Source organism: Plectrocnemia conspersa, unplaced genomic scaffold (genome assembly GCF_051122295.1).
Source record: "Plectrocnemia conspersa isolate PC_06_02 unplaced genomic scaffold, ASM5112229v1 ptg000003l, whole genome shotgun sequence".
NCBI lineage: Eukaryota > Metazoa > Arthropoda > Insecta > Trichoptera > Polycentropodidae > Plectrocnemia > Plectrocnemia conspersa.
Genome location: NW_028277167.1, coordinates 18,526,648 through 18,539,009, shown reverse-complemented (window position 1 = coordinate 18,539,009; position 12,362 = coordinate 18,526,648). Strand labels below are relative to the sequence as shown.

The 12,362-nt window shown below is 27.8% G+C and overlaps 1 protein-coding gene across 5 annotated transcripts in view; it reads left to right on the top strand.

The window, feature by feature from the left end:
• Positions 1-392: 392 nt before the first annotated feature.
• The window catches only part of LOC148236851 (pyrokinin-1 receptor-like), a 75,148-nt gene continuing 63,178 nt past the window's right edge, over positions 393-12,362 (top strand). For 4 of the 5 annotated variants that reach the window (XM_088183203.1, XM_088183201.1, XM_088183204.1 and 1 more), the window contains exon 1: positions 394-637. The gene's annotated coding sequence lies outside the window, so the exon portion shown is untranslated. Of the gene's footprint in view, positions 638-12,362 lie in introns of all 5 variants that reach the window. The other variant, XM_088183205.1, reaches the window with a different exon arrangement.

Here is a 12,362-nt window from a genome sequence, read left to right as displayed (position 1 = left end):
TCTCAGTATTTATTAAATTGGATTTCCGAACTTTCTAAAATTTGCCATTCTACCAAAGTTTTTCCGAGAAAACGTCGGAAAAAATACTACACATATTGTAGTAAAGAAACAGCTCGCTGGCGAATTTAATTATATGGTAGTTAAGGATGCATTATAAATTAATTTGAAACTTGTCAGTTTTCGCGAGCACGTTCATTAAAGTAGCTAATTTAAATTTGTCTGATACACTGAATAATTTCGATGAAAGATCTGGTGTCTTTGTACTCAAAATGACTTAAGTCATTATGAATTATCATGGTGTCTGATTTAGTTCAAGTGCGACTAAAATCGCCCTGGAATCGAAACAAATTACATGGGGGAGAGATCGTCATATTTTCTCCACAGCAGCTCTCAGTTGCTCGCGAACCTTTGGCGAGGTCGCACGCTTCGAATGCCACGCGTATATATACATCTCGAGTGTCCTTGTCCGCAAAGTGTTAAAACAGCAATTTGCGTTCAATTGATCGGATCAATTGACTGGCGCTAACGACTCTGCCATGAACAATTATGTGACCAGTCTTTCTGGTTTTTAGTTTTGTTGTTGTTGTTGGGAGTTTGCAATAAAAGAAAATAAACAAGAGGATTCCTGCGTCTCAATGTTAGTATTGCGATAAAATAATGATCATAATTTACAATTATTATAATTTCATTTAGTAGCTCGAACATTCCATTGTGTACTTTATAACTATATAGTTAAGATTAATCATGATGTAAAATAACTAATCACGAGGAATGTTTTGCTCAGTGTAATGATAAACATAGACATCATAAATATAGAAAAGCATAATTTAAAACACATGTAGAGAATCTCTGTATGTTTACTGTTTAAAAATAATTTGATACATATGCATATATTATTTAAGTATACAGTTATATATGTATAAACATAAATGTAATTTATAAAGGTGGAATAAACGTCAATATATCGTGAATCTTTAATGCTATAAAAGTACAAAGAATGAAACTAAATGCATACCCTCTTTAAGCCCTTTTCATTTACGTATAGCATTTTTTTTTAAAATAAGTTACCAACAACTTACATATGTTTTAAAAGTTTTACGCTACACTTCAAACTCCAACTGATGCTAAGAGGTCAAAGTTTCAAAAGAGGGATATATTATATACAAAGGATGTGAAAATACAGTTTTTCATTTCTTATCTATTATACAATAAATCAATAAAAAGGACTTGAAATGACCCTATTGGAATATTGCCTTGATGTATCAGTTGAAAGGATTTTTTTTATATATTATATAATAAGTTTTTTATTCGTATCATTAACGATTCATGAAATAATTCTGTTTTTACAGCTTGTTTTTAATGGATTATATGCTTATATAAGTGATAATATTTTCTTAAAATATTGCAATATTATGTATCACTTAAAAAAAAACGCTGAATAATTTCTTTTGCTGGATACAACATAACTGATATATTATTATATCGGTTTCATTAAATGTATTTTTGTTTTGAAATATCATCGGGAAGAATCTTAATAATCAGCACGATAAATCAGTGGTGTAAGTTAATAAATTACACATAAAACCATCAAGAACTTATATGTTTTAAAATTATTATCGTGTCTGGAAAATCGGAAATACTGATTTTAATAATTCCAATCAATCAACGCAGATTAGATTTTTATTTTCTAATCTCACAGATAAACACAGTAATGTATAATTAAAATGAGTCCCTAAATTCTATTTTTAATTAGCTATTTTAGAAGGTGCTTATAAATACATGTCAGAGACAATCTATTAAAGTTTCTGGGTAAAGTGATTTATAAACAAATTCTTTTTCCTGTGGTTAACTATGTATGATTTTCTTTCGTGTATAAAAAAATTGTAGTATTTTTATATATGTATATGCTTACAATTATATAAAGTATGAGAAACGTGGATGATTTTGGGTTATAATCAAGATAGTCTGACTTACTCAGCCAATATATAAATATAACAACAGTAGGCGTTGATATCGAATGCGTATTTGTCTGGATGGATCTCAATTAGTAATCTGAAGTAGAGAGACAAATTTGTAGTGAAGTGAATACGTGAAATAATAGTATTTGCAATTTATAAATTCTGTGTGTATTTATCTTGCGTTTTGTTTAATTTGTGTATAATTTATAAAGAGTGTATCAATTATAATACATACAAGGCTGCCGAGAGAAATTTTTCGCGTCCATGCCAATGCCCTTAAAAATCGGCAGATGTAAAAAAACACTTGTTCAGTCTTTCATACTTTTTTTTCACACTCGTCAACTCAACAGACAAAAAGAAAAAAAAAGTAAAACTGCGCTGAAAAACACATTTTGGTGTCTGTTTTGAGATAAGGGATAAACAATGGCTAATGATGGATCATTCCGACTGTTTTGTTTGTTATAATCAAACAAATTGAAAACTTAGTTATTACTTAGCTTTTCAATTTCATATTTTTATTGTGTACATATGTTTTGATTGCTTATGTCTAACAATAATTTAAAATTATAACTTTCTTAAGGTATATTTTTAGTTATTATTGAAATTAAAAAAAAACATTTACAAATTTACTAACGTGATTATTATTTGATTATCGAGAAACATAGCTAAGACTAGGTCATATGAGTTGAGCGATTCATTGATTATTTATTATTATTATGTTACAATTGGCATCCTACCGTCTGTGGTTATCGAAATTCCGCATGAAAACTTACTAATTAAACACCAATTATTATTAAATGCACTTGAATGGTTTTGCATACATTGTTATTATGGTCGTTATATAGAAGATACACGTGAAAAATTAATATGATATGTTAATTAAATGTAACGCGAGAAAAAAATGTCGGTGAAACTAGGTACTATTAAATATTATAAAATAAAACCTTAAAGCGTCGAAAAACTGATTTTATTACGTTAAAATTGTGACTAAAGAAGATTTGTGGTTCTTAAAATAATAGATTAGTGAAGAAGGTTTAAATATAACTACAATATATTAATTAACAAGTACATCTTTAACTGACTTGAGACGTGCTTAAAAAGTGTTAAATAAAAATAAGTAAAAAAATCATATTTAAATATATGAAAACTGTGAATTCAGAATAAAATATTTAATTCATTATATTCCATAATTATAAGAGTTGATACATTTTTTTATGTTTTTAATGTATTAGTTTATTAATGTAATTTCTATAAATGGTTATAACTTTTTTTCAATAACATGATTTTTGCCATTAAAATATAATTTCTGTGAATTTAATGCAAAAAATGAATTGTTTACTGTATTTTTTTACATATAATTCTGATTATTTTTTTTATTATCGATTATTGTAACGCTTTGTAATGCTATGAATAAAAAATAAGTAAAGGAATTAAGGTATGGGGAGTGTAATGGGCGTATATTAACACCCTAGTTTAATTATTTTAGCTTGTGTTGAGTCACCACCGTCACACAAAGACGCATGTCATGGTGAAAAACTTTTCTGTTACTAATTGAGATGAAACCTTTTTAAGAGAGGTGTATAATTTTGTTGATTAATTGAAATTATCTTTGGATGAAATTGTTTGTAAGTTACAAAAGTTTATAATGTACAATACTTTTGCAAACCCGCCATACACAAAGAATTTAATTTTTGCATAGATTTAAGTTTTCGTGGTACTTAATAGGATTTGTCCAAGCATACCCTAATGCCTTTTTCGTATTACGAAATGAGAAAATAAGAAATGCTTAAATAATTATATAAGTTGTTGAAAAGCTTTTATCGAGCTTATCAAATATAATATTTTTTATCTTTGCTTTGTAGTTCAAGTTTTGAGCTATAGTCTGATAAGAATGATATATTCAATCACCACTTTTTGATTGATAATTGCGGGTAACTATCACATTTATAAGAAAGGATACTTTTTATATATTATAACTCAAAATTATCATGAGGATTTGACTTTTACAAATCAAACAAACATTAGCAGCAAAAGTTTCTTACCATTATAATTATTTTATTAAGGGCACTGCCTTGTATGGAATTTGGTGTAGTAAGTCTCTTTGAATATATACTTTGTTCGTGGATATTGTAGCGGCATGATTCAAAGTTTGTATGATTATAATCATTATCATATGCATGATTATCATCATTACCATATGGATCATTCTGCAACTAGGCGAATGACATTATTTAAAGTAACCGATGCGGGGTATGCGCAAGAGCATTTCCGCATTCGCTTTAATCTGGGATATATCAGCACAACGAATACTTCGATTGTGTTTCAGATGTTTTCAGGTTACATTTATCAAAATAAGTAAATTTTAAGATTATATTGATTTAAAATAACACCTCAATCGATTAGTTGGGCAGCCCTGCTCGATTCTGTTCGTTAGCTAGGCACAACCATACAGAAAGTGGAAAGGACGCGTCCCGTATACAATAAAATAGTTTGAAAACAAATGTTCACAGAAAAATAAATTGTAAGTGTCATAAAAGAACGTCTGAACTTTTGCACCAACCCAAAACAAAGTTCACAATAATATATAATATTAATATGTCAAACAATAATATTGTATATTAACATCTAATTCTTTATTATCTATTTAATATTAATTTGATTTAAAATTAATCAAATTTACGGTCTTTCATCATATCGATTAGTAAAGAAAAATATGTATATTTATATAAAAGTTATTAAGCAGAAAATTATATTATCTTACTTGTACTTTTATTGTCGGGTTTAAATTTACCTGCATTATAATAATTTAATCTATGGTTTTAAATTTATCGATTTTTTACACCACTGTATGCCTATAATACACGACTTTATTATTATAAAAAAAATATTTATAAAGCTGTAACTCTAAATAATACACAACATAGGTTTAACGTGCAAATAAATTTATTTGATATGAGATCTAAAGTTAAATACGCAAAAGTATTATTAAAAATATTAATAATTTATAATCAGATAAAATACGATATACAAATTAAATTGTGTCGTTGTGAATTAAATCTTTAATTAACTATTTATGAAATACGTTTTTATTCACCACGTAATAAATTGTGGGAGTTGGTGTTCATATTTTTAATCACACAAAATATTTTTTTTTTTTACATAAATAATGAAAAAAAATATATTTGTATATGCTTGTATTTGAAACGCATCTGTGCCTGCTATTACCATTACTAATTTGTAACACATTTTAATTTGTATTCATATATATATTTATATACATATATATACAATAATTTTGAGCTTACAATTTATTTTAAGCTCCTAAAATTTACGAAAGATTTGCCAAATAATATCGTAAATTTATCTTTAATTATAAGAAAGCAATTTGCGGTTTCGTTATCTTAATAAAATAAATATTTTATTTCAACATCATTAATACATATTATTTTTTCATGTATTTTTATACACGTAAAATTATTTTAATGAAACATTGGTTTAACATTGCAACCGTTGTTATATAATATCAGTCTATTATTCGGTAAATTGAGCTCAACCTAATGTTTCTTAACAGATAATTGTGTCAGTATTTACTCGAGTATAGAGAAATGATGAAAAAACCTGACCCTAGAAGATCCATTAAGATTATTATGTCGCAATTATAAGTTCTAATTACTCTGGAGAATTCAAGTCAATTTATTCGTGTCTCAACAGTAGAATTCTGGTATTAGTTGTTACCGTATTTCATATTGTAAATATGAATAGTCAGTGTTTAATAATAAAACATACATTTAACATAAGTTTGATTTTTTTTTATTGAAGTAATGGAATGAGTTACTTCTTAGTGGTATACCATTTGTATTAAACATGATTTACAAATTATAATAACAAAACATATTGTATTTGTATTAATATTAACTTACACAGTTCTCAGATTTTCAGCTTAATTTTAAAATCAATCTCTCGTAAATAGCGCCCTTAGGTATACTAAAAAAATAAAGTTCTTTTAAGGATATTACAAGACATAGAGCAGCGTTTCTACGAAATTATGGAGGGAGTGTGTTGTGAGGTTAAAGGTTTGGTAAAAAAATAAAAAATAACAATGAACAGTAACTACTTTACGTGCTTAACGAGATATCAAATCTGGCAAAACTGTTTTTGAAACATTGTTTTTAAAAAAATCAGCGCTGGATAACATTTAGGCTAATTAAGCAAAAGTTAAACGACTTATATGTTCCATAAAAGTTAACATTTTTTTAAATTAAGTAGTTCTATCACACATTATTATATCAAAATTAGTAAACATTATTTTAACGAAGGTAAATCGTTCCTAATATTAGAAAAATTGTATTTATATAAGATACAAATAAAATAAAATTTGTTATATTCCTTAACGTAATATCAGTTATTATATATGTTTAAAAATATATTATGCATTTTATAAGGTCACTTGACCTTGATAGCCCGTGTCAACCCGTGTCAAAAATGATTACTTGCAAGTCAAATGGTTGGTGCCAAGTACAAAGGAATGCCTCAAGTACCTAACACATTCAGATTACACTATTATCGATTTTACTGATTCTAAAAACGTTCAACGAGATTTTTATCATAAATTATCAAATATTCCGAATGGGTTTGATTATCCCTATTATCAAGGTGTGTATCTCAAAGGGCTCGAATAAGGACTTTAATTACGGTATTATTGAATTTACTTTTGCCATAAAATATCATTTTTTTAAGCACATAGGGTCAGAAATTGCCACTATAACCACTTTGCTTTTTAGAAAAAAAGGCTTTTGGAATTTTGAAAAAATTTCTACTTGACAAGCCGAATGGAATGCGTCGATAGGTATCTAAGACTAAGATCCAATAGAAAACACAGCGTTTCCATTATCGATCGATTATTGATTCACCGTTATACAAAAGTTATTTAATTGATAATAACAAATAGTCTGTTTCCGCCCCAAATTATTGAATTGGTCAGTAATCGTAAATTGGAAATGATATTGGACTCTATTTTAAAAATAATATTAGCTTTACACGGCGAATTATTTAAATAATTTTTTCAGGAACTTTTATTAGAAATACAGTTTAGATAGAGCTGGGAATTTGCTTTGAACTTTGAATAAACAAAAGTTCAGCTGAACTTGCACCTAAGACAACTTTTGTTTAGCCAAACAGTTACATGAAACCCCAAAAGTTCAACCTGTCTTTCTATAGGACTTGGAGATTATGTAGCGCAATACTTTGTCGGGAATAAACACATATATGTATGTAACACTCATAGTTGTACAAATGGTAAATTTAAAGCTTATTTAAAATTAAAAACTTTATATCTATACAAATAAACGCGGGTGCTGTTGGGTACCGTACATGTAAAATATTTTTGATTGTTTGATTTTTGAAAATAAATTAAGCAAATATTTACATTGAGGTGTTGTATAAGCTGTTGTTCTTTTAACTGAAAATTAAATCCGAAATGGATGGTTTAATTTTTGGTCTTAATTGACAAACAGCTTACTGATCACTTTTAGCCGTCAAAACACAGCGCCATATTACCTCATTAATCTTTCTATCTAAGATGTCAAGTAGTCGCTTGTCTTGTGACAGAGATCCGTTTGTAAGCACGGATTTCTTGTACAATCTTACTTTGGTATTCCCGAAGGTCTGTATGCTTTTAAAGCCCGTTTGCCAGCATTGTATTTATTTGTTATTGGTAATAGCGAACCGAATTCTGTGAACTGCTTGAACGTTTCGAAAGTATATGTGACCTTTATTTTTTGTATTTCATTTACCTCGAGAAACATATTTCTGGTAGCTTGGCTTATACATCAAATGTATTATTTTAGCGCCGGATAAGAGGTCCATATTGTCTGCATATGCTAGTATTATTAGTAATCAATAAGCGATTTTGAATAATAAACACGCTAAGACATCATCTTGCCTTAGTTCGTGATGGTTTAATAATGGACTTAATCTGTAGCTTGCATAAGACGTTTGATATCGACATCTCAACCATTTTCATATTCTTGCAAGTTATATTCAAATATTAATTTGACACGTAGAGTTTGAGTTTTAGTAATATGCTACATACTGACTTGTCTATGAATAGGTGATGGTATCAATGTTATATTCCCACGTTTTTGAGTGTATACATATATTTGACGGTCGTTGATCTTCCAGGTACATTTTTTACATTGGTACATAACGCATATGTATTCTTAGACTCTAATATAGAAATTGAAAGTATATTATATGGTGGTATTCATTGTAGAAAAAGCAATTTGTGACATCAATTTTTTATGCGAACGGAAAATCATATTTACAACTTATTCTTCAAGATTTTCATCCCCTTAAACCGTACACTTATTGAGTTCGGTTGTATATTAGCTAGACCAAGTGCTTCATAGTGCTTTAACAACATTTCTTAGACTTGTTTTCTTATTTACTGCTATGTCAGTTGAAGATGCTATTTGGTTTATTATTATTTACTCTGTAAGCAAGCTTAAAAAAATCGTGCCATGATTTTCTATCATCGCGAAGCTTTTGATCTACCTGATCTTTTGCAATTTCTAACTTTTCCTGACCCTTAAAATTTAACCACCATATATAGGTGCTATCAAAGGGGAGATAATGTACTGTATTTCATTTGCCTTTCAAGTTAAAACAACGTTTTTTTTGCATTGTTGAATCGTATAATTTACTATTCTTCATTTTAAATTAATGTATACAATAAGAATAGAAAAATCTGGAGTTTTAGAATAACTTTGCAGTTTATAAAGCATAGTTCTGACTAAGCTATTAACTTTTATGTGAACAGCTTAAGTTAACTTTGTTTAATATTTGCAGATGTATGCTTCTTCAAAAGCAACATGGTTTCCGCAAATTTCATCTCACTGCCACTAGCCTAAAGTGATTGCTAACTTTACTTTGAAATCATTGAACTCGGATTTTAAAGATGCATTTGCTAAAGTCAATCACGAAGTTACTCTTAAATTACCTGACCGATAGATATTAGTTTGTCAAGTATGAAAACTCATTTCTAAAACGATATAATTCCCCTATTGAAATACCGCAAAAATCCAACTTGAGTCTAATGCTGTTTCTATAGTTCAATAATGACATAGAGACTCATTTTTTTATTATATGCAGAAGACTTAAAAATGTTCAGGAAAATGCAATCGATTTCAGATTTTCTCGATCTATGAAGATCTCAAATATTTATGTAAGTGGGCTTTAGTGTCATGCAATATCACACAATTTCATTCTCAAGGTTATTGATGCCGGAAGAATTCTTCTACCATCTCGGTAGATATATTCTAGACAGACCTTCCTTTACTTAGGATTTGAAGTGACATTTGAGAAGCACTGAAAATTCAGCTTGAACATTGTAGAGACTCACAAAAAATTGGTAAAGATTTACGGTTTTATCTTGAGAAATACACGCTACTTTAAGAATTGTATGGCGCACTCTTTATGATGCCCTACTCAGCAGCATACTATAATCTGGCTTTATTTTATGGATTTGAAGCGCTGGGAAGCTTTGGAAGTATTTTATTGTCAAGTAGTAGAAATATTTTTGGTGTTCTTGGACATTTGAAGCTGCTCGAGCAGCTCCAAATATTGTTCCCAGAGGGAGGTTTTATGTTGCATCCTCTGTTCTTGCCTCTACTCTACTAAGACTAGGACTAAGTCACTTGTCTCTTCTCTTCTCTGATGAAGGTCGTTCGGCTTCTCAATATGGAAAATCTTGATATTTTTCGTGCACATACGGTACGTTGGTTCAGTTCGTATGTAATAATGTGTCTGTCCTCTTTTATATATATATTTTGGATTTGTTTATGTCTACTTGTTGGAAAATTTTGCATTGCTTAACTATTAGATATTCATTTAGCATCCAACTTATATATCAATATTGTACCGAAAACCGTTTTTTTGCTGCTTTTTGATAATTTCTCTAGTATTACATACGGTATGCATAACAAAGGACTACAAAACTAGCGACCATTGTTTTATGGCGCTTTTAACGCGTAAGATTCGAAAAGTTTTTTCCTACGGCATTAAAAAATTAAAATACTTACTAATAATATAATCTACATAAGTGTAATAGGACTGTAAAATCAAAAGAAAAACATAAAGCCTATTTTAAATGTATAACTGAGAAAGTTTGTGTGCCGACTTCGCCAATGGGTAATTAATTTATTTTGACAGCTTCAAATTATTTCGTTGTATATTTTTCATATTCTTATAAATTGTTACAAGCTATATTTGCCGTTAAAATATATATAAAAAAATAACGCCGAGCAAAGTATATTTCTTGAATATGTATTATACATTATTCGTTTTGTACTTTGTATTAATAATTTTTTGTTGTGTCTTTTCTCAAAACGATGGCTGCGGTTGAACACACTTCAACCTTGATATTTTTTTCAAGAACCCATCATCAAAAAGCTACGTAAAATTCGCTTCTCGCCGATATACCGATATAATTAAAAATTAGATTATTATTTACAAATATGTGTCTATATATTATTTATTTATGTGTACATTATGTGTATTAGTAATTAGTAGGACGGGATATTAACTTTATGTTAATGTAATTTTAGTGAATTCTAAAATCCGCTCAAATAATTTATTTTTTCTATTTAGACTCACGTACTTTTATGATGTAAATAAATAAAAAGTTCAAATCAATAAAGCTCTTATTTTGTGAACCTAATAATAGTAATTAGTCGTAGACTAAACATCGACACTTGAATTAACCTCTTCAGGCTATTAAGAACAGTATATTACGAGAAATAAACTTGTTTGTTAATTACTATTTTTATAACGCCAGATCGGCTTACTAACTATCGTTATTTATTGTAATAGAAAATCATTTCATACGATTGAAAAGTATGTGAATAAATATAAATAATTTATGCTTTAAAATTAATTAGTAAGGTATAAATAAAATTGCAGTACTTAATAAATATATTTTTTAAAGAAAAGATAATAAATTATTAAATATTTTAGTTTTAAGTTTAAAATGTAAAATATTTTTAAAGTGTAGTGTAAATATTTTTTTGTGCATTAAACAAAATAAAAATTAGCAATAAATAAATATTTTTATTTATTTTTTTAACTAGACTTTACTTAAAATTATTGATATATCTTATTATATCTTATCTTAAATAAGTTACATATAATTATTCATGTTTATTACTATATTGTATTGCGATTAAATGTTATAGTTTATTTTATTACTTCAAACTTCAAACGTTTTATTTAAATGCAAATGTAATGTAATTATATATTTGTTTTTCAAAGTAGTAACTTCAAATACACAGTTTCTATTGTGAATTGTTACAAAGGCAAAATTGATTATCATAATTAAATGAAACATTTAGAAGTAAAGAAAATAGAATCACGGGAAAATGTATATAAATAATATACATAATTGACCAAGCAAGCGCTTGTTGCGCAGTGTATTTATTTTTAGTGAACAAATTATTTTATATTTATGTATGAAGATCCAAATAAGGGAACACATTAATGATAAATTAGGTATTCTGAACATAAATATCCATTTTTTTTAAATAAAAGTCAGTCATGCTTTGACCGTTGATACATGATACATTTTTTGTTAAATATTTGTTAATGCACATATTGACTTCACATTCACGAAATTTACGATGGTAGAATTATCATCTGATATTTAATATGATAAATGGCATTAGTAAAATATCATAACTTTAGAAAAAAGGGCTTACTAACCTGATTTTTGATCGACACCTAATCAATTTATATAATAATAGAAGTATTATTTATTCAATTAATTTTTACTTCAAAAAGTCTTCAGTCAAAGCATTTTATTTTATTTTCTGAGGCCCAAAAATATATTTCCTTTTTTATGAAAGGACGAATAGTTAATGAAAATTTATATATAGAAGCAACGAGACATAACTTGTAGCGAATGACACGTGTGAGCCCCAAATTAATCTTCTCACTGCTTTTTATTTTCATTTATTCGCCATGTAAAAAATATTAAATTGGTATATACGTAAATAAATATATTAAATTGCTATGTAAGAAAAAATTCTATGAAGGACTTACGTGGGTAGAAAAATGATTGAATGTTTTTAATTTAGGAACTCTTAATGAGGATATAACACAAATCGCAAAAAATTCATAAAAAAAATGATGTACTGTAAAATGTAAAAATAATCGAGTCCATAAAACAATTTGCGGATTTTGGTGAATTTAACTCAGTGATTCATGTACATCAAGCGTCAATCAACACAAAACGGAAAACCCTCTTGAAAAAGACGCTTTTCAATTAGCGGTATATATAATTTATTTTGATATAAAGTTTTTTGAACCTTTGTGTGTATAAATAAACATACTTAATACAAACAATATTCTATA